General features: G+C 37.3%; 1 protein-coding gene across 3 annotated transcripts in view; it reads left to right on the forward strand.

Annotated features, from left to right (window-relative positions):
* GRIK2 (glutamate ionotropic receptor kainate type subunit 2) overlaps nt 1-27,839 on the forward strand; it is a 581,525-nt gene that overhangs the window by 97,169 nt on the left and 456,517 nt on the right. The window contains exon 1 of one of the 3 annotated variants that reach the window (XM_070733275.1): nt 22,545-22,568. The exons of the other annotated variants lie outside the window; for them this stretch is intronic. The gene's annotated coding sequence lies outside the window, so the exon portion shown is untranslated. Of the gene's footprint in view, nt 1-22,544; nt 22,569-27,839 lie in introns of those variants that run through there. 3 annotated transcript variants of the gene reach the window in all.

Raw genomic sequence — 27,839 nt, forward strand, 5'->3', positions numbered from 1 at the left:
TGTCTTTTCTTTTAAACTAAGTAGCATAGAACCATTCTTCAATCATCTCACTTGTTGTACACCAGAAATTATTCGGAGTCTTCGGAGAGGGGCGGAATACAAATCTAATTATTATTATTATTATTATTATTATTATTATTAATAATAATAATAATATTCATCGTTAAGTGGTTCAGCCATCAAGTGAGGTTTCACATGATTACATATGATTTTACAACCATTTTGTCATGGTCAATAAACAAACCACCCATGGTCATTAGGGAAGACATCATGTAACTGTGACTTGCAGCCTCCTGCCATTGACTTTGCTTGACTGAAGCTTGCCAGGAAAGTCACAAATGATGATCATATGATTGAAGATTGCTGCAACCATCATAAATGCACAACAATTGCCAGGCACACAAATCATGATTACCTGACCAGGTAAATGCTGCAACAGTCCTAGGTGTGAGGATTGTTTTTTCAGTGCCTTCCTACTTCAAAAGGTCATTAAATGACTACATGTAATCTTCAGATTCATACAATGCATTGAATCTTGTTGTCAATCATATTTTCTTATTTGCTCATAAAGTACATGTATATTCACATGCCATCAAAATGATGCAATTATCCATCCATACATTAAACAATCAAGGAGACATCACACAGCTTTGTTTTACTTCCTGCTCAGTGTTGAACTATTTATTTTATTGATTGATTGATTGATTTTGTCTAATACACAATGAGGGTTTTAGTGGGTATTTTACTACTTTAATAACATTCCATTTATTTCCCCATGTGCATTAGTTACATCAGATACTTCCCGTTTTGCATTTAATGAGCAAATTCCAATGTTAGTTCAGGCAAAATCCATGCATAATTCAAGTCTATTAATTTTATCTGACATTAAAAATAACTTAGATGGCTAATGGTTAGATTACTAATCCTTAAATAGAACAATTTAATTAGTGTACAACTGCTCACGATTTAAGAACATTTGATAATGGAGCATAATTACATCAGGATGGGCAATGTTTGAGGGTTGAAGGTTGCAATTCAGCCTCATCACTTTGTAGGGAATGAGGGCTGTTTTGTGAGATGATTATGCCAGCAAAGGGACGGTATAATATTTTGTTATTTCATTTCTGGAAATGATTAAAAGATTTCCCCCTCTAAATAGTCTCATGTAGGTATTAGTTGTGGGCTCATTTGGGAGGGGAATGGAGAATATTGAGGTAGATATGGGAGGACTTTAGTTTTAAGTGGCCTCTTGCTGCTATTTCATCTCTTAATCTGCCAGAACTAATAAACAAATTGCTGTTGTGCCAAAAACAGCAACATGGGAACGCTGGGGAGGGGGATACTTAAGATAGTTTTAAGTATAGGAATAGGTTAGCCATGTCTGCCTTTTGTGTTAAAAATCATTCTGGTTAAGTGTGGCCATTTTGCTGCAAGGCTTTAACAGTATTTCCTCAGCGTTGTTCTGAAACACAGCTATGTCTACAAATAATAAAAGAAACTCCAAGCTCTCAATGCTTCAGCACAACAGAACCAGATTGTAAAGCTTTGCTAACATTCTATTTAATGTTGCTTTTCCTTCCATATACTTCCAATGCGCATTTTATTAAGTAAGCCATGACTTTGAATCAAATGCAGCACTAGAGAATGGATGACTTTTTCTGCAAAATTAGAGGTCTTCAAAAGCTGGTGGCAATTTGCTTACATTCTGTTTTCCTGTGAGTAGAGATGACTTTTCTAAGGTACAGACAGGTATCAGTTAGGAATATTTTAGCTTTATTCTAGTCAGTCAGAAGTACCAAATGAAATGCCAATGTTTTATCCAAAATTCCTCTTAGACAGTCAAAATACTATTACTTACTATACCTGTAATATAATATATCATCATCAGTGAACTGTTGGACAATATTACTCGATTTGTCATGTAGATGGTTGAGTGGTTCAGGGTGGGGGAATTTATAGTGGGTGGGACATTTTATTCTATTTTTTATTCTATTTTTTATTCTATTTTTAAATTTTATGTATGGTGGGACTGGTCTCTGGGTGTCACACGGCTTTTGTTGCCAATGACAATTCGTTGTTTTGACAATGACAATAAATTTATTATTATTATTATTATTATTATTATTATTATTATTATTATTATTATTACTATTATATGATATGATACAATTTGATCAGGGATGGGCTGTTGGGGGTTCTCAGGGGTTCAGGAGAACTTCTAGCTAAGATTCTGTGCAGTTTGGGAAACCCCCAAATCCCATTCTTAGCTGCCCCCTCCCACTCTGCCCTTCCACAAGTGGAGGCTTGAAATGGTGAAAAATGGTCCTACTGGACATTTGGGAAGTTTGGGGAAAATGGGCCCATTCTGGCCTCCAGAGGGACTCTGAAGGCCGGGGAGGCCATTTTTGCCCTCCAAGAGACTTGAAAAAACTCAGGAACCCAGGGAGAGCAAAAATGCCCCCCCCCTGTGCTGCAGGAGGCTAACTAGGCTATGCCCCATCATAACCATGCTTACCCAGCAACCAGGACGAGAACCCCTTGCTACATTTTTTGAAGCCCACCCCGGAATGTGATGTGATACAATATGCCAGTTTTATTTTAATCATAAGGTAAAATCAACAAAAAGAAATAATCTTTTGTGTTTGAACTGTACTCTTAAAAATAAATTTGGCTAATTACCCAATGGGCTAGGTAAGGCATTTTTATTTTTGTAAACTGCAATTGTTCGAAAAGTGCTTTTCAGAAGGAACTGGACTTTTTAAGGTTTTTTCCCCCCCTCAAAAATGCTTCACTTCTCATCCCAAAAACTCCTTCGGTTCTGGACTTCTTGGATGAGAAGTGAACAATTTTCAAGAAAAAACTAAAAAACTCCAGCTGCTTCTGAAAAGCACCTTTGGGATAACCATGACCTGGATGATTTATGATAGACATAAACTGCAATTAGATTTTAGAATTAGATTAGAAATTTAAAGGCTTTAGTTGAACAGAGTTTGAACCTAGTGCACATTATCCTAGGCTCATTTATATGTGTCATCTTAATATATTTAAATCAGCGGTGGGTTGCTCCCAGTTTGATCCAGTTCTAAGAACTGCATGTGCAGAAGCCTTGCACGCATGTGCATATGTGCACAAACCAGTAGTAAAGGGTTTTTAGAACTCACTACTGGTTTAAATTCATTGCATGCTACAATATTCTTTTAAGAAACAGTGGTACATGTTTCTGCAGGTAATGTTTTTGCAGGAGGGAAATAGGCAGTTACAGAGTGTTGATTGGACATCCTTTATATTCATAATTTTATTTTAGTAGTATACAGTTTATTCCTCTCTCCCTTATTAACTTCATTCATTCATTCATTCACTCACTCACTCACTCACTCACTCACTCACTCACTCACTCATTTATTTATTTATTTATTCAATTTTGTGCCGCCCTTCTCCTTAGACTCAGGGCGGCTTACAACATGTTAGCAATAGCACTTTTTAACAGAGCCAGCCTATTGCCCCCACAATCCGGGTCCTCATTTTACCCACCTCGGAAGAATGGAAGGCTGAGTCAACCTTGAGCCGGTGATGACCTTCAGATCTATAGTCAGCTTCAGTGGCCTGCAGTACAGCACTCTACCTGCTGCGCCACCCCGGCTCATATAATTTGTTCATTAAAAGCACAACTTTAAACCATAAACACATCAATCACTCATCAACTTGAAAAAAAGTTAGACTTTGGTAGCCCTTGGTTCTCGATTGCCTCCTTTAGTAACAATGGTATAAAAGTTACAATAATATAAAAAGAAACAGCATTGCAACCAATCCTCTCATTTACAACTATTGTAGCATCCCACACCCCACATTCACATGATCACCATTCAGGTATTTTGTGTCTGGTGTGGATTGATGAACATTGCAGCCTCGCACACAATACAAGTTGCAGCCGCACAATATCTTGCTTAACAACTACAATGATATACTTAACCAAATAGGAACTCACTACCCGACTCTGTAGTTTCATCACTTAACCCCCAAAACTTTACCCTTAGACTATCCACTGTTGAGCTCTCCCGATTCCTAAGAGGTCAGTAAGTGTTTCTATTTTACTAGTATCATCTATGACATAAGAAAATGAAGAGCCTCAGTGGTGCAGTGGTTAGAGTGCAGTACTGCAAGCTATTTCTGCTGATCACTGGCTGCCAGCAGTTTGACAGATCGAATCTCAGCAGGCTCAAGGTTGACTCAGCCTTCCATCCTTCCAAGGTTGGTAAAATGAGGATCCAGATTGTTGGGGGCAATATGCTAACTCTCTGTAAACTGCCTAGAGAGGGTGGGAAAGCATTATGAAGCAGTATATAAATCTAAATGCTATTGCTATTGCTAAAACCATAATCGAGGTCTTTTTAGTGACCACAACACTTAATGATGAAGTTGTTTATTCCAATAGTTCTTAAGTGAAGGCTACATGTACCTGAAATACCAGACTAGATATATGTTAATTAATTGTCAGTGCTTAATTAAATCTTAATTAAGGCCAAATAGACAAAGAAATAGTCTGGCACTTACTAGGGTAAATATATCAATAAATAAAATAAATAAGACTTGGATATAATTTATTCAAACTCTTTTTAAACAATTTGTCCTCATTGCAGGAAGGAATAGATTGTCTTTTCCAGAAAATGTTGTTTTGGGTTGCTACCGGTAGGTAGGTAACTTCGCATTGGTAGTGGCCGCTAGATTGTGGAATTTGTGTGTGACTGGTCCAGTGTCAATCCTTCAGGTGCCGCCATCTTTTTCTTCAAATTTTTTGTATTTTTTGCTTCCTGCGCATGCACTGAAGCAAAATCTCCTGAGGGAACGCTCATATGCATGAGGAAGCAAAACATCCCCAAAATCTTGCATGCGCACATGTTCCCTCATAAAATTTCAGTGTGTTTTTGCTTCCTGCACATGAACAGAAGCAAAATTCCGCAGGGATGTGCACACACATGCATAGCGCATGTGCACGTGAGGCAACTCAAGCTGCCCATGCAATATATATGGCAGATTGGTCTTACCTGCCACTCCACTACTGGTGCGCGCTATCTATCTACACACACACACACACACACACACACATATTACACTTACACACACATACATACATACGTATGTATGTGTGTGTGTAGAAAGATAGATAGATAGATAATAGATAGATAGATAGATAGATAGATAGATAGATAGATAGATAATAGATAGATAGATAGATAGGTAGGTAGGTAGGTAGGTATAGGTATAGGTATAGGTATAGGTATAGGTATAGGTATAGGTATAGGTATAGGTATAGGTATAGGTACAGGTACAGGTACAGGTATAGGTACAGATAGGTACAGGTACAGATATAGGTACAGATAGGTACAGGTACAGATATAGGTATAGATATAGATATAGATATAGATAGACATAATTTGCTAAAGGCACGAAAGAAATGATCTATAAAAATATAGCTAGATTTATTTAATTGAAACCAAAGCTTGGATGCCTCACTTTAGGGAGAGAGGAAAGCTAGTGAAATTTACTGCAGGATATACAATTTATGGCAAGCTGCTGGTTTCACTAAATTGATTGTGTTGTCTAGTTTCCTTGCTCCTCTTGGCATTTAGGTGTTCTACAAAAATAATTATCCTTCTTCTCTGCTCTAACTGCATTTATTTTATAGCCACTGCATCTTTGGGAAAGTGTGTTTTGTGGGGTTTTTGTTAGCCTTATCTCACCTTAAGAGCAGGAAGTAGGTGTTTATGGATTAAAACTATTTGTTTTAGTGGGTGGGTGGTTTCAATTGGACTTCTCACCATTTGCTAAAAAAGTCGAACCCTTCAATATGACTGAGAAGGGCACTTAATGTCACAAAGCAAATAACTATCACAGGGGATGATTCTGATATTTCTCCAAAAAGGAAAAATAGGATTTTCAGATAGGGGATAGGGGAATATTCTAAACATTACATTTTTTACTCAGAGAGTTCTGGTAGCCATGGGTGAAAGCAGATGTCAACATGCAATGTTCTATTGTACAATATGTTTTGTTGGACAAGGCCAGCATTTCTAAGCTGTCCAGTTTGCTCCCCCTGTTCTGCTTCACTTCAGGACAGTGATATAATTTCCTTGGATTCTATTACTGATCTTATACATTTGCAAGGTTACTTGATAGTTTATGACAGTAGATCTATTTTGCTAAGATGGCTCATTTTATTCTACACAAGGGGCTACCAACTATTGTGGAGATTGCAAAAACCATTTCTAGGTTACTTTTTGGGAGGGCAAAATGTCTGCCGTCAGTCATGCGATCTTGAATTTACATCCAGGTTCTACAAATCTCCCTTTCAATTGCTGGAAATTCATTATAATTTGTCATTGTCTCATCACCCACAAATGCGTAATCAGGAGGGACCAATGGTATGGTGGAGTAATTTTTGCATTGTTACTTTTCCTATCAACAGGACAATTGGCCTGATTTGTGGTTATTTGCAGAATTTGTGTACAGCAATTCTCTTCATTTCTTGATTGGTTTACGGCCATAATCCCAACTGCTTGCCCTCTAAAAGTCCTACTTCTAAAGTTCTGGAAGCCTTTGATGTTCTCTAAGCAAGATAGAATGCTTAGCTCTTCTTAAAAGAATAACTAGGTATGATCAAGGAGACATTTAAATCTATGTCACATCTATATAGGCAAACAAGCATCAAGATTACTGTGGGGAATTTTGTATGAATTTTGATTAAGTTTCTTCCTGTCCAAGAAACTATTTTACTGATACCTTTTCTGTCATAGTTCAATTCACTGGTCTTCTGTTTGCAATTGTCTACCTCAGTGGTTTTTCTAATGTACAGAAGGAAAACATTGCCTTATATTTAATAGTTCCATTTCCCACTAGTTTTTGTAGTTGGGAAAGAATAACATTAAGTATTCTACAGTAGATTCTGGAGGCAGGAGAAGAAGGTTTGAATATTTTATTCACAAGAAGGCCTGCCCTGACATAGAATGATCATGGGAAGGATGTTTAAAATGTTTGATATTTGACCCCTATGACAATCATTAAGTGTTGTACCTCATGATTATTGACAAATGTATCTTTTCTTTTATGTACACTGAGAGCATATGCACCAAAGACAAATTCCTTGTGTGTCCAAGCATGCTTGGCCAATAAAGAATTCTATTCTATTCCATTCCATTCCATAAATCAACATTTTCTCCATCTCATTCTGGCGAATTGAAGACAGCTCTGCTAAGAACAGGATTGAATGATTGCAGTGGAAAGAAGAATTGGTGAGTGGACTGGCTTTTTACAATTCCTTTCTGGAGAAGGAGGAGACTTGGGATTGTCTACAAGTGTATCAGCACCGTAACAAATTTAATCCTGGTGGACTTCAACTCCCAAAATTCTCCAGGCAACTAACTGGCTGGGGAATTCTGGGAGTTGAAGTCTTCCAGGTTTAAAGTTGCCAAGATTGAAGATGCCTGCTCCAGACAGCTGCTTTCCATGAGGAGATTGCAAGTGAGATGTCTCTAATAGGCTTAGAGCTCTGGGAGTCAAGCAAATGTCATCTTAACTCAAATAGTGTTTGGTCTCTTTAGAATATGCCTTTTTCCTTTTCCAGCCTACTTAGCTTTGGAGATCAATCAAAGCAAGTGATATGCTGCTCATGAAAGGGCATTGATAGATAATCCTATAGACTTAAGTGATGATGAAGATGATAATGATGATTACAACAACAACAACAACAACAACAACAACAACAACAACAACAACAACAACAACAGAGTTGGAGGTCTTCTAGTCCAATCCCCTGCTTGGGCAGGAGACACCACAGTACTTCAGATAAATGGTTATCCAACGTCTTCTTAAAAATTTCCAGTGTTGGACCATTCACAACTTCTAGAGGCAAGCATTCCACTGATCAATTGTTCTAGCTGTCATTAATTTTCTCCTTAGTTCTAGGTTGCTTCTCTCTTTGATTAGTTTTCATCCATTGGTTCTTGTCCTACCTTCAGGTCTTTGGAGAATAGCCTGACTCCCTCTACTTTGTGGCAACCCCTGAGATATTGAAATATTGCTATCATGTCTCCCCTAGTCCATCTTTTCATAAAATACACATACCAACTTCTTGCAACCGTTCTTCATATGTTTTAGCTTCTAGTCCCCTAATCATCTTTGTTGCTCTTCTCTGTACTCCTTCTAGAGTCTCAACATTCTGTTTACATCGTGGTGACCATAACTGAATGCAGTATTCCATGTGTGGCCTTACCAAGGCATTATATAGTGGTATTAACACTTCACATGATGTTGATTCTATCCCTCTCTTAATACAGCCTAGAACTATGTTGGCTTTTTTGGCAGAAGCTGCACACTGCTGGCTCATATTTAAATGGTTGTCCACTAGGACTCCAAGATCCCTCTCACAGTTACTATTGCTGAGCACATATACTGCACCTGTGCATTTTGTTTTTGTTGCCTAAATGTAGAACCTTACTTTTTTCACCACTGAATTTCATTTTATTTGACAGTGCCCAATGTTCAAGTCTGTCAAGATCCTTCTGAATCTTGAGCCTATCTTCTGTAGTGTCATCTGCAAATTTGATGGCTTCCCCACCTAGCCCTTTGTCCAAGTCATTGATGACTTGATGTTGATGTTTGCATTTGTGTATTTTTTTAAAAAAAAAAATAGTAAGGAAATCTGTATTAGCATGAATTTTGATCCTTAAGACAAGTTTTAATCCTCTCAGACAAATCCCTCATCAGGAAACCTTTCCTCAATTTTCTGCTTTTGAAGACCAGCAACACATTCTTTGGAAAACTGGCTGTATTGAGCTGGTTGTCCTTGAGCTGAAGTGCCAGCATGGAGAGGTAGCCCCAGTCTGTTGTCTCAAGTATCTCTCCTAGTAAAGCAAGAGTTCATTCTCACCTTAGGCAGCAAGACAATTAGAGCACTGTTACAGAAGAAAAACCTGGTGCCTGTGCTAGGGAAAGCCCACCTGTCACTCTCCTGTCACCACCTGCAATCCGGGGGCAGCTCTTTGCAGGCAGCCAAATTCCAGCTGCTCTGCAGCTGCCCGAAGCAGTGTTCTTTCCCCTTGTTCGTCTCTGTGTTGGGAGGGGGGGAAAAGACTTGTGAACATGTGTCTATAGCCCTTTGCTTGGCAAATGGAGAAACTGGCTTTGTACCATGCCTTCCAGCTTGGCTTCTCCACATAGAAAAACACAGATTGCAGCTGTGAATGGTGACTTCAGCAGAATATATGGGTGGGGGTTTATAGCATGCTTGGGATGCCCAGCAAAACAAACAGATGGCTCCGTGAAAGACCTCCTGGCCTAATAGTCAGTGACACCCTCAGTCTGCCAAATCTCATTCTCCAGAGCTGCCTGACTTCTGCTTTGACCTTCAGGTTTTGGCTGGTGTGGCCCAAGCAGGGTGAATATTGATCTGGATCTCTTCAGGCTCTTGATATCTATGCATGTCCTTCCCTCAAATGTTTAAGGAGCTTTCTTCTGCAGATACTGGAAAGCCCGAAAGCTCCATCTCATATGCTTTGGGCTTTAAATGTTTATCCTTTTCTTGTTCGCAAACTAAACCAAGGACATAAGGACATATGAGTTCTTCTAACTCTAGCACTACTCTTTTATATTTAACTCTTGTTTAGCTGAAGGAAAAGGCTAAAACTGGAAGAATGACTACTGTAGAAAGAGAGAGAGAGGATCATAGAATTGGAATGGACTTAAAGATCTTCGAATTGATCTCCTGCTTAGTGCATAATCCACTAGAGTGTCGCTAATGGATGGCCAACCTGCCTTTGTACTAGTATAAAAGAAGTGACAGGTATTAATATAAATCAACATTTTAGCACAAGAATATGATATTTAAGGTATTTAAGAATGTTCTCATACCAATACTGCAGGATACAGAGATTAGTTCTTCCTGGTTCAAGAACCAGGAAGGTAGACTGTTTCACTGGCTGACAACTTGTACAGTCAGGAGATTCCACCTACTGACTAGCCTGGACCTACTTCCTTGTAATATTAATCGACTTGTTATGGCTTGCTCTCTGGAAGTATTAGAAAATAAATCTTCATAACAATCCTGTGGATGTTTCAAGATTGTTAACATATCCTCCCTTCATTGTTTGGTCTGTAGGGTAAAGATTCCCATATTCTTTAACAATTCCTCACTTGGATTGATTTCCAGACTATTCTCTTGGTAGTGCTTGTATTGGTAGTATTTCTCCTTGTGTTAATTTTTTCTTTTTTAAAAAAATGCAGTGCCCAGAATTGGACATAGAATTTAAAGTGAAGTCAAATCAAGGCAGAATACATTGGAACAATTATATATTATGATCACTGCTAAAGTTAAGATATTATTTTCCTGTTTAGCAGCTGCATCTCATTACGTACATGTATATAACTAGAACAACGTAACTATCAAGTTTAAGAATAAAAATGTATCTCTAGCTCCAGAGGTGTTGTTTCCCTAACTTTAGTTATACATTAGTGGATCTATTCCTGACTTAAACATGGTCTCAAGGCCCTTGGAAAATATGAGACATGAGCAGCAGTGATTACTTATTTAAGGCATATGGTAATAGAGAGTCAATATGATGTTGTCTTTAAGATGTTGGACCTAAATTCTAATTCTCATTTAGGCATAGAAGATGGCACTGGATCGTTGTAGTAGATTATACTGTAATTCATAATTATCCCAGAAGAAGCCTTCATCCTGCAGAGGAGGGTTCCTGTTAATAGTAATATTATATAACCCAATGTACATCTCTCATGACTTTTTCAAACCTATTTCTGCAACTACAAACATATTTCAAACATATTTCTGCAACTACAAAATGAGAGCTATAAGGCACAGTTAAATTGGAATATTAGTACTGTACATAGAAACTTGGAGAGAGGGCAACCTTTAAAATATAGCTAGAGAAAATGAAATGAAATAACTGCTCAATAAAAATTCAGCATAGACATTTGATTCAAAGGCCTGAATCAAACTGACTTTCCAAATTGAATCAGAAAAGCAAATAACCAGAAGTGTTGGATACTTCCACACATACATGGAAATGGCATTTTAAAAAAATTAATTTAATAATCCAAATCAAACTAAATGGATTCAGTGAATTGAACTCAGAAGTTCAGAACTAGCTGAATTGAAAAAAAATGAGTCAGTCTGAATTTGCAGTGTGAAGAAAAGTCAGGGATGCATATCCAAAAACTACAGTGTGTCTAGAATCTGTCCCAAAGATGCTTTTCTTAAAAAGCAACTTTTTTCCTTGAAGATGTTTTGCTTTTCATCAAGAGGTTTCTTCTACTCTAGAATATGCCAGACTAACTTTTTCTGGCACCAGCTCAGAAACCTTGAAAATTAGAACTTTTCATGGCAGTGTTGATATGCATGATTGTGATATGATCAATACAGTATTGACAACATTTTCTGCAAGAAATACTGTTAAATTTGTGGGATTAGGTTGATTTACCACTCCTGTAACACCTACATTTAAAAAAAAACTCCAAATGTTGTGGCAATTCAAACATTCAAGGACCTTAAATAAAATTATAAAAGAAAGGGGGGAAATCTTGACCGCTGTTGGGATGGGTCAAAGCTATGTTTGGTAATAAAATATTTATACTTGGGCCATAGATTGCTTATTAAATATTTTATTGCAGACTTCTATTTTCCCCATGGCATTCTGAACTTTTCATATTCTGATTCCCCATATACTGCTGAACAGAGTTTTTTGTTTGCATCCAAAACTTTTGTTCACTGCCAAACCTTTCACAGCAGGCTGGCTATTATTATTATTATTATTTTTAAAATACATCAATTCTATTTTTTAAAGTTCTCATACTTGAACTTTATGGGAAGTTCCTTTTTACCCTGGAAATCTTCTTCCAAGATGACATGTTACATGTCACTCTTGGTGTCTTCATCTCTTGCCCAGTAATTTTTAATAATTTAGAATATACTGTACAATATAACATCATTTGTTCCTTATTCCCTTTCTTTCTGATGGCCACCACATCCTCCTCCTCTCTCTCTCCCACTTTGTCTAAATTAACATTAAAAACCAAAGATGTTCTCATTCCAGTATTATAGGTAAGATGTTTCAAATGTAAATACTGATTGATTGTTATATAATATTTCACTATAGTAGCTACCCATAAAATCCTTTCCAGCCTAAACCCAGAGCTAGAAACTAGACTAGGAAATTGCAAAAACCTTTTAGAAGAAAACAACATAGAATTATTTCCATATTGTTGCTGCAAACACCACATGGATGGTGAATGTAGTCATTAGGGGTTAAGCTTGACACAAAGGAGATTGTATCTTTTATGTTTTATGGAATAGATTCCAAACTGGAATAAAGGCCAGCCTGCATCAGAAACCATATTGGTGCAAGACTATAGCAATCTAAATATAATTTAGCTAGACAATTTCCCTGTCTATTTCTACGTAAAAATGCAGAAATAAATAAACTCCTTTGTATGGATATGTAAATTAGAAACACGCCTTAGAGCGAAAATAAGTCAATGCCATTTCCACATTTGATAAACAAATCCATTGACATATGATACATTCTGGAAGAGGTTGATGAAAGATCCAATATATGCTGACATATTTATTCTTTGCAATGTTCATCCTTGATTTTGCTTAATAAAAAGGATTTTATTAAGCTGAAGTGCTGGGACTGGATTCACCATCTACTATATGAAAAGGCCAGTTTTAAATGAAAAGTAGTAAGAGGGAAAAAAAGAATCCTTTATTCCCTTCCCTCCCACTTTTTGAGGAGTAAAAATTCAAACTGGCAAATCGCTAATTGATTTTAGCATCTATTGGATTATAATGCTTCATTAGCATGGCACATTTTCAATGCAGCGTTTTAACATGTAGCCTATAGATTTTCTAAAATTGCAATGCCATTGTCTTAAAGATGTATTAATGCGTTATGACAATTGTGACTAGGCATAATATAAACACAAAATGAAAGTAATTGTATTAATGCAATTTCAAGTACATTTACAAAATGGGATTTTGTATGAGGACTCTTTATTCTGCATGATATTTGATTGCATGTCTAGGGAAGCAAAGCATGTCTAACAAGATGGATTTGGGGAGGGGGATTGACAAATCTACATGGATTATAAAGAACACTTGTGCTTAATTATTTGAAGTGCCTGTGGTATATGCAGTGCATAGTTAATGATTGCAAAATTAATGATTGACTGTGACTTATTCATGAGCAGAGTATTTGTGCTCTAATAAAGGAAATGAGGAAGTTACTGCTTCTGAAGCCTTTACAGCTCTCTTTTTCCATGGAATTAGTTAAGTACAGTAGTATAATACTTTACTCAAATTATGTTCAAGGTTATGAAGTCATCTGAAAATGAGAACTGAGTATTGTATGGGTTATACTGTCATCATTTATTATTCTAAAACATCATGGGTAGTATATCATATTATTAATTAATTGTTTTGAAAACAAAAGTTTACATTTTTTTCTCTTCTAGTTTATAGCTGGGCTAATATAACATGATAATCCATATTATGTTTTTTTAAAAATCATGATTCAGATAAATTAGAGTAGCTGAGTTTATAATTACATTGAGTCATTAGCTAACCATGGTTTTCATACTATAAAGCTCAGATTTACACATTAGGCTTAATCAACATTCAGACAAACCAAATAGTTTAGCCCAGAAACATAGAAACATAGAAGTCTGACAGCAGAAAAAGACCTCATGGTCCATTTGGTCTGCCCTTATACTATTTTCTGTATTTTATCTTAGGATGGATATATGTTTATCCCAGGCATGTTTAAATTCAGTTACTGTGAATTTATCTAACACGTCTGCTGGAAGTTTGTTCCAAGGATCTACTACTCTTTCAGTAAAATAATATTTTCTCATGTTGCTTTTGATCTTTCCCCCAACTAACTTCAATCCATTGCATCATTATGAAGAAATAACACTGGGTTTAGAATGGCTCAATTTTTGTGAAGTCTTCAACAACTGGGGTGTTTGTTTGTTTATTGATTTCTAGGTGGCCCTTCTTCTGAGATTCAGAGCGGCTTACCACATATTAATATATAACAATGGAAGAAATAGAAATTGAATAAAACAAAATATAAAATGTCACTATAAAAAAAACCCTTAACTTAAAACATATCACAGACAACCCACCTCATACAACTCTGTCATATCTCCAACAGTCAGACAATAAAATGGGCTGGCACAAAGTAACCAAGTTCAGCAGCCCCACGCCTGCTGGCATAGATGTGTTTTTAAGCTCTTCCGGGAGGCCAGGAGAGTGGGAATAGTACAGATCACCGGTGGGGAGTTGATTCCAGAGGGCAGAGGTAACCACAGAGAAGGCCCTTCCCCTAGGGCCTGCCAGACTGCAATTATGTAGAAGGAACACATGTTTATCTTCATTGGCAACCTTCAGTCACAATCAGAAGTGAGTTCCAGTCCCACCTTAGGCACAAAGCCAGCTGGGCTACCTTGGGCCAGTTACTCTCTCTTGGTCTTTTGAAGGAAGCAGTGATAAATTGTTTGTTGATTGTTTTTTATATTAAGGGTTTTAATTTGTTTTAAGTATTGGATTTGTACTGTTTCTTGTGAGCCGCTCCGAGTCCTCGGAGAGGGGCGGCATACAAATCAAATAAATGAATGAATGAATGAATGAATGAATGAATGAATGAATGAATGAATGAATGAATCAATCAATCAATCAATCAATCAATCAATCCTACTAAGAAAACAGGGACCAGTCAACCCTGACTCAAAGGTGTGTATGTGTGTTTAAGTGTGTATATGCTTTTTTCCCCTGCTTTACCAGAAGATACAATGCCAGACCAGACAAAATTTATTTCCTAACCTTCCAGAAGAGCAAAGCATTTATATTTCACTAATCCAGTATTTTAATATTTATACTTCAGCAGTTAGAAAACATGCCTTTCCAAGAAATGACAGTCTAAAAAAGAAAAGTGGATATCCCAACAGATTAAAACACTAAATCTAGGAAGTGCTTCCTACTGACTGACAATGTTTATGTTTATGTCCTTATTCCTCGCAGTCTGTTAAGTGATAAAACATTCAGATAAAACAGGTTGACATGCAAATCACAACCAATTTTACCAGAATTTTTGTTTTCTGGTTTTGCCAGACTAAACAAGAAAATGATGTCATGTTTGTTTTCATCATTGTGCCCAGTATTGAGTGAGTGCTTTCTTTTTGACTGGCATTTTCTTTGGAAGTTGGTTAAAAGTTTGGAATGGTTTCATGGCATTATTTTGCTTAATGTAATGTGAAAGTGAAGGGATGCATGTACAAATGGTTAGGAAGGAAAGAATTAGAAAGTGCTGGACTACATTTCCATTTACATGTTTTATACCAAACAAGCAGATTCTCCCAATTCACTTTAAAATAACAACACCAACCTCTGTGCTTCAACTGGCAAAATTACCTGACATTTTAAATTGGCAATACTGTTATCTAATTCAGGCCAGGCACAGTTTGTGACCAGCAAGGTAAAATACAATTAAATGCCAGCCTGCCCTGACCATTTCCCTGAGGTAGCAAAATTAAAATATTTTGCAGAATGTTTGGTTTTTCATGACCAAGAATCCAACATTCTTAAATCTGGTTTCAAGTGGAATATTTATTACTTCTGTTTTTAATCTCATGGACACTTTTTTATGTTGTTCTCACTTCTAACTTGAAATATTAACAGAATAAGATAATACTTTCTCTCAGACTCCATCCTATCCTGCCAGGGATATGTTCTGGTTTCTCCTGCTATCTGTTCGCTCAGGGACACACCAAGCAGGTGCATGTGAGATATGTGTCCTGTGCCTGCGCAATATGTAAAAAACCTTTTGTGCATGTGGAGAAGCCAATAACAAGATGGCGGCACCCATCCTGCCTCTGAGAGAACTGGCTTGGGGGCTTGGCAGGCCTGGGTACCCGCCAGTTCTAGTGACACAGGCTGCCAAATTACTACTGGTTCTTGAACCAGGAAAAACTAATCTCTGTATCCTGCAGTATTGGTATGAGAACATTCTTAAATACCTTAAATATCATTTTCTTGTGCTAAAATGTTGATTTTATATTAATACCTGTATTAAGGAACATAAAGTCATTTCTTTTCATTTAAAGCTCTTTTGGGTTGATAAGATGTTGTTAATTATTGTTGCACTGATCCTGAATTTTTCCCATTTATCAGGCACTTTAAATTTGCATCCAAGGTAACATGATAATATTCACTACAAAAATGATAAATTCAGTTTTCATTTATAAATTATGTGAAATGATTTTTGTCTCTCATTGATTGGAAGTGGGAAATAAAATTTGCAATTATAAATAGCTTCCAAACCATCTTGAAATTTAAAACTAGATATAGGTAAAAGAGCAATTTTAGATATTCATGCATAACTTAATTTCCATCTGCATCAGTCCTGAATATTATTCAAAGCAGAACAAACATAGAGGAAAGGGCGTGATCATCAACCACAGTGGCATGGAGTTCCACACGCTTCTGCAGGAACCCCAAATCCCCCTTTTTCAACATTGTCTTCAGTGAAGTTTATTTTTAAAAAATTATTGTATTTGTTGTATGTCTAGAGAATTTGGGGCATGAGCCATTGCTGTTTACAAAGATTGAGCCAAATAATGTGTTGAAAAGGTTAGATTTGACTGTTTCATGGTAACATTCTTTGTTGTTGGGTCTTTTTAGTGACGGGAGGGGTCTTGAGCCCTTGAGTTTGTTATTTACAAAGTTGTAGAAGGCACAGTTGGATTTTGTGTACAGAAGGCTTTTTTCTTGTTTGCTGTGATAGTTGGAGCATTCTGTCTTTATTTGCTGGCATATATTTTTGTAGTGGTTTTTGAAGTTAGTTACATAGCCTGCTTCGTTTTTGCACCAGAGGGATTTATGTGTGTGTGTTTGTTTGTTTGTGTGTGTGTGTGTGTTGCCGCTTCCTTAGTGATATGGATAGTTTGTTTTTCTTTGTTATGGTGGTTATTAGTGGTATATGTAGTCTGATAGTTGTTTTGACTTTGAGCAAGAAGATATTATAGAGATCATTGGCAGTGTTACAGCCAAAGAATAGAGTTTGCCAGTCAAGAGTTCAGAGGTTGGCGTCTATGAGTTCATAGTTGGCTTTTCAAAAGTTGTACTTGGGTGTCCAATTATTAAGGTGATTCTTGCAATGAGCATGATACCATGGTCTTTCGAGGGAAATTGAATCTTTCAAAACTGAAGGATGCCAATGCAATCTTGCAATGGTGTAGATTGAGGCTGAAGTCTATCATGCTGTGATCACTGTTGGAAAAAGGTTATTTTATTTATAGTCCATAAATTGTGCTTTTGATGTTGCAGAATATGAGGTCAAGGCAGTTGTTGGGTCTAGTATTGTTTGTTACTAGTTGGTCGAGTCCTAGATTGGTAATAGTGTTGCATAGGGTTGTATGGATGGTTTCAGTCATGCATTAATTTAGGGTCCAGTTAATTTTGGGTCCAGTCTTCAAGAAAGATAAGGGGGTATGGGCAGGATGCTGCCCACATTAGCAGTTAGTTAATTTGTTCACACGTGTGATTTCATAGTCTGAGGGTCTGTAATGAAATAGGAAGCAAAGTGTGGTATTTAAGGACAGATCACAGACAATGGTTTCAGGAAGGGTGAGATCATATGTAACTTGGATATTTTTTAGGTTTAGTGTCTTTGGTAGGATATAGCTACTCCACCTCCTCTGCAAATTTCACTGTTGGACTGGAAGACAAGATAGTTTCTTGCTGTGATGATGGAGTCAGGGAGGGATGTGTTTAGCCATATTTCACAGACAAAAATAATGTTGAAGGTGTCAGTGTTTAGTACAAGGAGGAATTTGGGCATTTTGTTAACTATGCTTCTTGCATTGATTAGTTTGCATTTGATATTAGCATTGGATTGGATTGAGAAAGTAAGGGGTACACTTACCTAGTCTTGGTTGATGGTGTACAGGATGGTGTTTTGTTGTTGGAGATGGTAGTTTTGATGTTGTGGGATGGATGCAAGCAATGTTTCTTTGCATTGACTTCCTTCTCTTCAGCCCAATATGCAACAACATTATTTAGGGTTTATTTTAAGTTTTGATATACTGAATGAAACAATCTTTTATTATTTGTTAATTGCAATCAGTCTGTACTTTCAAGTATAATATTCACAGTGATGTACCAGGCAACCTCCTGAGCAATGTCATTTGTAGATACCATCTAACAAGATTGTATGATCATGTGGGGATTATGTGCAAAAGTGACATATTCAGCAAAAGCTTGAATCAAAAACAGTTAGACTCAAGTGGCTTGTCCTTAATCTCTCTCGAGGATGCTGAGCTGCTGTACACTGCAGCAATGAAGTGTCTACTAAACCCCTGACTTGACAATTCCTCTGCAAGAAAGAAAAACATTTTTATAAAATCTTGGAGAATTCTCCTGCTGTCCTCGAAAAAAAAAATCAATGACCTTACAAAAACAAAAGGAAAAGTATTTATGTGGGTTTTGATGTAGCAGATTCTTCCAGAAAGAGTTTCAAAATCTAAGTGACTGGTTTGGACAACACTCAACAGCACTTTTTTTGGCATGGTTCTTGATAAAAATAGGATCACCAACATGATCGCCAATGTCCAATGATGGATATGGCACAAGAAGAATCAGAAGAATCAGAAACAGTCTCCTCTAACGAAGCTGGCAATTGTTATATGTCAATTTAACTTTAGATCATGTTTTATCTGTAATGCCGTTTGCAATATTATTGAGAAATTATCCCCAGTAATACATTGATGATTAAATTGTGTTTAAGCTTGATGAAGTGAAAGATTAGGCGTAAAAGAACATTTGAAACTCATATATTTGTGATGTGAATAGATAATAGAGAAGTATAGAGAAAGCTATGCTTAGCAAGATAGAAAGAAATAAAACAGCTGCTAAAGTGGATGGATGGGATCAGATTGTAACTAGAGGCAGGTCATGGTTGAGAATATTTTTTCACACAGTCATTCTGAGTTGAGCCCAACTTGATGACATCTGACTAATGATTGATGTTTTTATTTTCTGCTCTTCTTGGCTTGAAGCTCAGCTCTACTATATCTTATTTCAGTATCCTGATAATGTTTGTCTTTCTGGTTGATCTGTGCCTACATTGACATTTCCAGACAAATTTACAGATCCAAGTTTGAGGTCACAGACTTCACTATTGTTTTATCTTAGTTTCTGAAATGGAACAGAAATGGGACTAGCTATAACATTGTCAAATACAATTTTGTTAAATAAATGACCTCAATAATTTCTTGTTTTCACAAGTTTGAAAACTAATTGGTTTCCTTCTTAACTTTCTCTTTAAAACAGATGTGCTTAGCCAAAAATATTGGAAGTTAATTGAAATAATCCTAAAATTCTATGCCTTTCTTGAAACTGAACAGAAGGGAATGGAAGAGTCTACAACTTCCTGAGTTCCTTTCCAACTACAGTGGTACCTCTACCTAAGAAAACCTCTACTTATGAACTTTTGTAGATAAGAACCGGGTGTTCAAGGTTTTTTTGACTCTTCTCAAGAACCATTTTCCACTTACAAACACTAGCCTCCGTAACTGTAACCGGAAAAGGTAGGGAGAAGCCTCCGTGGGGCCTCTCTAGGAATCTCCTGAGAGGAAACAGGGCTGGAAAAGGCGGGGAGAAGTCTCCATGGGGCCTCTCTAGGAATCTCCTGAGAGGAAACAGGGCTGGAAAAGATGGGGAGAAGCCTCTGTGGGGCCTCTCTAAGAATCTCCTGGGAGGAAACAAAGCCTCCACACGCCCTGTGGCTTCCCCAGTTGCATGCATTATTTGCTTTTACATTGATTCCTAAGGGAAAAATTGCTTCTTCTTGCAAACTTTTCTACTTAAGAACCTGGTCACGGAACGAATTAAATTTGTAAGTAGAGGTACCACTGTATTTGATAATTAAGGAATTCATTTTTTCCTATAACTTAACTTTTTCTACAGTCATGATTTAAAATATCAGATTTTTATACCAAACCACTTGCATATATATTAGCCTACAGAGAACAGAAATCAGTGAACTAGCAATTTAGTTCTTCCTACAATCCATAATTATAAACTTTGTGGGGGGAAAGCCTTTTTATCCCTATAGGGCTGTATTTGGGATAATTTCTTAAATAACATTATTTTGATTTCAGTTATTACAAATTGGTTGTGTTCCCCAATGGAATGATTTCTTCTTACTTATTGGAAGGCTACCAACTATATAAGTATTACTTTGGTTTATACTTCAGCATAGCTGAATAGAATTTCTAAATGATAAAATAAATATAGTTTCATAACAATAGGCCAGAAAAGGCTGGGGAGGGGGATACTGTAAATTGGTGACATGGATTGCATTCTTGGAAAAGTAAACTCCAATTTATATTTTACTTAATACTACATATTTAACAATATGCTTTTGCTAATTACAATATTATTATTCAGAGTTGAAGTTATTTCTAGAATAGTGTGGTGGGGTTTGGGGGGGAGATTTGGTATTGTGGTCAGGCTGGATGCTTTTTAAAGAGGTACCTATAGGAGTTATTTATTTTTATTTTATTTATTAAATTTGTATGCCGCCCCTGTCCATAGACTCGAGGCAGGTCACAGCAATAGTGAACACAATGTAAAATACAAATCTAATATTTAAAAAAACTAAAAAACCCATAATTAAAAAAACATACACACAACATACCATACACAAATTATATAGGCCTGGGGAAGATGTCTCAATTCCCCCATGCCTGACAGCAGAGGTGGGTCTTAAGAAGTTTACGAAAGGCAAGGAGGTACCTCTTATGAGTTTGTAGCAGATTGTTAGAAGCTTGTGGGTGGGAGGACTTCAATTTGTTTGGATTGGGCTCTTGGTGAAAAGACAACCAAGAATTGGTGAATTATGATTGCCCTGGAATGGCCATATGGGTGACCCAGATGATAGCAGCCTGTATGATCCAGATTCCCAGATGTTGGAATGGCAGCAGGGTTAGTACCAGGGAAGAGCACCATTGATTGGCTGTCCAGTGAGGTGCAGAACTAACTACTTGTTGCTTGTTTGATGAGCAATGCCAACATTGGCCAGCAAGGTATCAGACAGTGAAGAAGAAGATCTTGAGAAAAACATGCAAGGAATGTTACTTAGCCAAAATATCTGAAACATTTTTAAGTACAAAAAAACATAAAAGATTATTTGGAAGTGCCTTTCTGGTCTGTAGAAGAAGTTTACAACTAGAAGAAAACAATAGACTAAACCGAAGTAAGTAACTCAAGTAACAGATAAGAGTTTTTCTTAAGAATGATCTGGTGGCAAAAAGGGTGTTAAATATATTTACTGTATCTCGATGCACTTATCGCATTCACAGATATTATTAGGGCTGCCAGCCCTATAAAGTTAAAAATTGGAACACTTACCTATACAATATTTAGACATTCATTGCTCTCTATAAGAAAATCTTTTGAGTGACCATGTTTTTTTACTACTTTGCTATCAAGAAGCTTATTTGTATTGTCTTCAACAATCTTCTGCTAATAATACAGATCATCTGTTTGGAACCTATATCGCATCTCAGACATTAACACCCTTGAAAATGTCCAAAGATACTTCACCAGAAGAGCCCTTCACTCCTCCACTCGAAACAGAATACCCTACGAAAGCAGACTATCAATCCTTGGTCTTGAAAGCTTAGAACTACGACGCTTAAGACACAATCTAAGTATTGCCCACAAGATCATATGCTGCAACGTACTACCTGTCAATGACTACTTCATCTTCAATCGCAACAACACAAGAGCACGCAACAGATTCAAAGTTAATATTAACCGCTCCAAACTTGACTGTAAAAAATATAACTTCAGCAACTGAGTTGTCGAAGCATGGAACTCATTATCTGACTCAGTAGTGTCAACCACTAACCCCCAACATTTTTCCACGATTAGACTATCCATGATTGACCTCTCCAGGTTCCTTAGAGGTCAGTAAGGGGCGTGCATAAGTGCACCAGTGTGCCTTCCATCCCATGTCCAATTGTCTCTTCTTATCTCATTTATCTTTTCTTCCTTTCAAATTTGTCCACCTATACTTTTATATCTTTTCTTCTATTCGTTTCTTTAGTTATATTACTACATATCTATTCTCTTCAATGTGTATTATGTATTGGACTAACTAACTAACTAACTAACTAACTAACTAACTAACTAACTAACTAACTAACTAACTAACTAACTAACTAACTAACTAACTAACTAACTAACTAACTAACTAACTAACTAACTAACTAAATTTCCCTACAGAAAAGTAACAGTCCCGGGGGAAGCTGAGCTTGTTTGTTTGAGGAAAAGGGTGGCAGCTAGGACCCAGGGGGAATCTGCTAGCCAGTCCAGTCCTGTACATGGGTGGGGTTTTAGGCCCAGAGGAGCCTGCCTGCAGCACTCGTGGAAGTCGGTAGGGCATTTGAAAATCTTTTGGGATGAAGGAATAGAGAGAGAAAGAGAAAGAGGGAAGGTAGGTGGAGAAAGAGAAAGAGAGAGAGGGAGGGAGAGAGCAAAATTTAGTTTGAAACTATGAGCTTAGTCAACCAAAGCTTCAGTCCTGCGTATTCTGGTGAAATTAAGTGACAAGATCTGGGTTGCAAAAAATCTGAATGACTGCTGGAAAGTTAAGCCCTTTGCAATGGCCGTTTGGATTTTTGCAATCCAGGCAGACTTGTTGGTGAATGCTGGCTGGGAAATTCTGAGAGCTGAAGTCCAGATATCTTCAAGTGGCCAAGGATGGGAAACACTGCTCTAGATAATATCAATTCTGCTCTTAAGATAATTAAAACCAGTATTGGAGAATGATGAACATTGGTGTTATTCAGTTGTAAACATTGAAGTAGGAATATGTGACTAATTGCACTGATTGAACAGTCGCTGGTGGGGGTACTCTTGTGAAGATTTTAATTAATAAGTAAGTTCACATTTTGAACATTTCCCATACAGAAATATCTGGACCATTGCCCATATTCTGAATTGTTCCAGAAGCAAATGAGAAGCCAATCAAGTTTTTTTTTAAAAAAAACTAATTAACATAATTTAAAAAGCACCTCTTTATAAAGTCAAGATTGACTCCTTCGTAGTTATGGCCTAGTTATGTGTAAGTAGTTTGCTGTAGTTTTCTTCTGGCCCCTTTGTTTAGTTTTGGGTTTCCTTGGAAATCAAATACTACCTCAGAACCAATCCTGAGCAGGATTGGACAAATGGACAAATGCTGCCACCTGCTGAGAATGTGTTTGTTACATATTTGTGTTGAGAAATACATCCCCGGGAGGAAATCAGATGACTCTGGCTGTGGGATTCTAGCAACAACCTTGAGCTCTCACTCTTTTGTAGAAACTGTCACAAAACCTAGCCCAGTTTATAACCAGAGGAAAAATATCCTACCTGGCAGCGTAGATAAATCAGTTAGACAGATATAATGCCAAGAAAGTGAAAGACCTGAATGTATTTTGTTTGCCTCAGCTTCTTACAGAACAAAATAAGAGTTTGCTAAGTAATTTTTAACCTGAGAAAGGTTGAAGACAGAAGAAACTTGAAGATCACTGCCATGTTTTCCAGAAAAGACCAAAACAAAAAGTTAAACCTTTACTGATACAATATATTTTTCCAGTTCTATTTTGTTAATAACATTCTCCTTGTAAAAGCATAATCCAGTAATTCATTTCCCCAGAGTTTTAAAATTGATTTTAATTATTCTAGATTGTTTTCCTGCTTATGAAATATAGTGCATAAACTAGTTCACAGTTTGCTTTTTTTATTGTATAAAAATGACTAAGACATAAACAGAATAAATCTCATTATGCCTTAATGTTTGAATCCAGTCTGAATGTATGAGTACAGTTAGTCCTCAAATTATGACCTGAATGACAGGTCAAAGTTATGACAGTCCTGAATGAGAAGATTTATGCCCTTGAAGATGTGACCGTCAAAACATCATTATATCATGTGATCACCATTTGGCTTTCAGTTATGACAGTAGCAGCTCTCTGCAATCATGTGATCATTGTTTTTGACCTTGCTTGCCAGATTCCAATAATAACAACAGCAACAGCAGCAACAACAACAACAACAATAATAATAATTTATTAGATTTGTATGCCGCCCCTCTCCGAAGACTCGGAGCAAAGCCAATGGGAAAACTGGTAGGCAGTCAGATATGGTGATCACGTGCCTTCATGCCTAACAACCATGCAGGGTTCACTTAATGACTGCAACTGGAACTGCGGTTGTAAGTCAGGGCAGTCAATGACATCATACTCTATGAACCATATTGCTTAATGATGGATTTTCTAGTACCAATTGCCATCATTAACTGAGAACACCCTGTATATAATCATATATGAACACACACACACAAATACACACACGCGCACACACTCACACACACACTTCTTATTAACTGGGAAACCAAAAAAAAAAAAAAGATTTGAGCTACTATATAACAAAAGAATTTAGGACATAGTTTCTACAGATTTGAGATGAAACCCATTGAGATGATTGCACATATAGAGATAAATCGGGTTAAATGCTATCAGTTTGTTCCGGTACAGGGTGTACCGGTGGTAGTGGCGGTGCATAGTTTGAAGAACCAGTAAGCAGTGGTAGTGCAAAGCTCTGCCCAACTGTCTGGATGTCACCATTTTCTTTTTTCTAACCACAAAGCATTCATTTCTGAACCATTGGGAAGGTAAATAGATTTCAGATAAATGTATTGGTCTTGCTCAGATGGGGGGGTCCTACCTTTTGCCGCTATTGAAGCACTTACGGAGACTGGCGCGGGCGGGCGCATGTCCGGCAAGTGCACACACACACATCCCCATGTAGGATTTGGCTTCTGCGCATGCACCAGAAGCCAAATCTTACATGAGGACATGTGCGCAAACAAGATTTCACCAAATGCCAAAAAAGGGTAAAATCTCACTTGCGAGAGCATCCTTGCATGAGATTTCGCTTCTGGTGCATGCACAGAAGCCAAATCTCATGCGGGTGTGAGTGTGCATGCATTGGTGGGGGCGCAGAGATGCATGTGCATCTCCATTTCCACTAACGGATTGCTGATCCCACCCATACCGGTCCTACTCCTCTTTCATTAGAAAGGACATTTATAATGACTGACTGATAGCAAACCTGTGGTTTTACGTATAAATCCACCAACTGCCTTTTATTGTTTGTTTGTTTATTTGCTTTTTTATAATAATAATAATGCTAATAATGCTAATAATGCTAATAATGCTAATAATGCTAATGCTATTGCTAATGCTAATGCTAATAATAATAATAATAATAATAATAATAATAATAATAATAATAATAATTTATTAGATTTGTATGCCGCCCCTCTCTGAGGACTCGGAGCGGCTCACAACAATACACAATGTACAAATCTAATGTTAAAAGAACAATTTAAAACCCTTATTATAAAAAACAAACACACAACCTAACAGATCATACATAAAAAACCATAGTAGCTAAGAGGCATATCAGCAATAAATAAATTGCTGCTCCATTCCACTCTAACTCAGAAGAACTTTTAAAACTACTTTACACCATTTTTTATACCTAATATTTGTTTCAATTTTGATTTCTGTTTTGTTTTACTCTTGAAAAGCAGAAGTCATCTCTCTTATTTAAGTGCCCATGCAATATAGATTTTAAAAAGTATGATTATCAGTTCATGGTATTCCTTAATGCCATGTCACCTTTGTAGAAAATGAAAGGAGTAGCTCTTTATGCAATCTGAAAAGTATGGGCCTTCATTTCAGTATCTTAATAATAATGGTCTATCTTTAGAAACTGGCATGTTCAGGTTTGTTTAGAACTCTTCAAAGATAGATCTGTCATGGTAGATGAGAGAGCACTTTGGTTTTGATAGGCTTTCACAAGAAAGTTTTGATCAAAGGGAAGTCCTGACGTTGAGATAAAAGTATATTCGCGTATGTGTATGTTTCAGATTGTCAAAATAGGAACTCTAGCCTATATTAACATTTGACTTGAAAGAAATGTGGTAGGTTCCTAGAGCAGTGATGAGTTCATTAGTGGACTGTTTCATAAATTCTTCCCCAGTGCAATGTCTACATACTGAAAGGCAAGTCAATGAGAAAGAATTGACTTACAGCCAAAGAACATCCTTCATCTATAAGAATGTGCACTTACTTTAGATGTTAAGAGTTGTAAACCGAGCTAAGCAATCTCTGCCTGTATGCTGTACTATTGTGATCACTGCATTGTATGGAGCAGTGATGGTGAACCTTTCTTTCCTTGGGTGCCGAAAGAGAATGTACACACACTATCCTTCGAAGGGCAAAAACAACTCCCCCCGCCCAGAGGCCCTCTGGAGGCTGGAAATGGCCTGTTTCCCAACTTCTGGTGAGCCCATTAGGCTCGTGTTTTGCCCTCCCCAGGCTCTAAAGGCTTCCCTGGAGTCAGGGGAAGGTAAAAACACTCTCCCCTGTCCTCCAGGAGGCTCTCTCAAAGCCTCTGTGCAAGCCAAAAATCAGCTGGCCAGCACACACATGCATGTTGGAGCTGAGCTAGGGCAACAGCTCACGGGCCAGCAGATATGGCTCCGTGTGTCTCCTGTGGCACCCATGCCATAAGTTCACCATCATTGGTATAGAGAGAATACCTGTAGGATTGTGCTTTCAGGCAAACTACCATCTTTTAAAAAAACAATTTTATATTTACTCATTCATTTTCCTTATTGAAGTGAGCAGATAATATTAAAAGTAGGCTTATAGAGTTTTTTAGACAAAGGCTGCCTCGGTGAAATGCTCTCAAACAGTTTCTTCATTTTCTACTATCCCCTGAAATTCTCAATGGATTTCCTACTCAAGAGACCATCTGCTATGTACGCTGAGAGCATATGCGCCAAGACAAATTCCTTGTGTGTCCAATCACACTTGGCCAATAAAATTCTATTCTATTCTATTCTGTTCTAGATAAGTAGCAAAGCCTACTTCAACATTGTAATAAACATCCCAGTAATAAAATACTGTATTTTTTGTTTCATAAGATGCACTTTTTTGTTTCCTAAAAGTAGTTGGAAACGTCTCTGTGTCTTATGGATCAAATATTGCATCACAGATAATTTGCAGTGTGAATGGTGGTGGCAAATGGCAGCAGCAACAGATGGCGGCAATAGGTGGTGATGATCCCCGCCGCCTGGAACAGCTGATCAGTGTATTCCAGACACCGATCCAGCCACCAATAGGTAGTGGCTCTGAATGATGACAGCAGTGAATGGTAGCAGCGAACAGGGGCAGTTGCGATAGGCAGCGGTGATAGCCAGGGAATGCTGGCAAAGGTTCATCAATAGCACTATTTCTGATCAATTAGCCCACTGATTGGCAGGGCTCTGGGAGGTTGAGATCCAGCTGTTGCTCTGCTGATTGGTGGTGGGTGCAACAGAGTCCTGACAAACCATGTGCTGGGGCTAGGAGGCAGAGATTTTTTGTTTTCTTGATTTCTTCTCCAAAAGCTACATGCATTTTATGGTCCAGAGCATTTTGGCAGCTAAATGCAAGTATTGGCAGTACGATTTTTATTGTTCTTGCTGAAAATAAGCTTTAATAGGCCTATTTTGCATTAATTTTCTCCTGAAACTTCCAGAAATAAGCTAAGCATTTCAATTTATTTTCCTCTGATAGCATCAAGGTTTCATCCTATGTTCTCAAGGAAACTGTTTGAAGAATTCTAGCATATAAATTCAGTATTCCTTTCCCCGTTCGATCAATAAGTT

Source organism: Erythrolamprus reginae, chromosome 1 (assembly GCF_031021105.1).
Source record: "Erythrolamprus reginae isolate rEryReg1 chromosome 1, rEryReg1.hap1, whole genome shotgun sequence".
In the NCBI taxonomy this organism is placed as follows: Eukaryota; Metazoa; Chordata; class Lepidosauria; order Squamata; family Dipsadidae; genus Erythrolamprus; species Erythrolamprus reginae.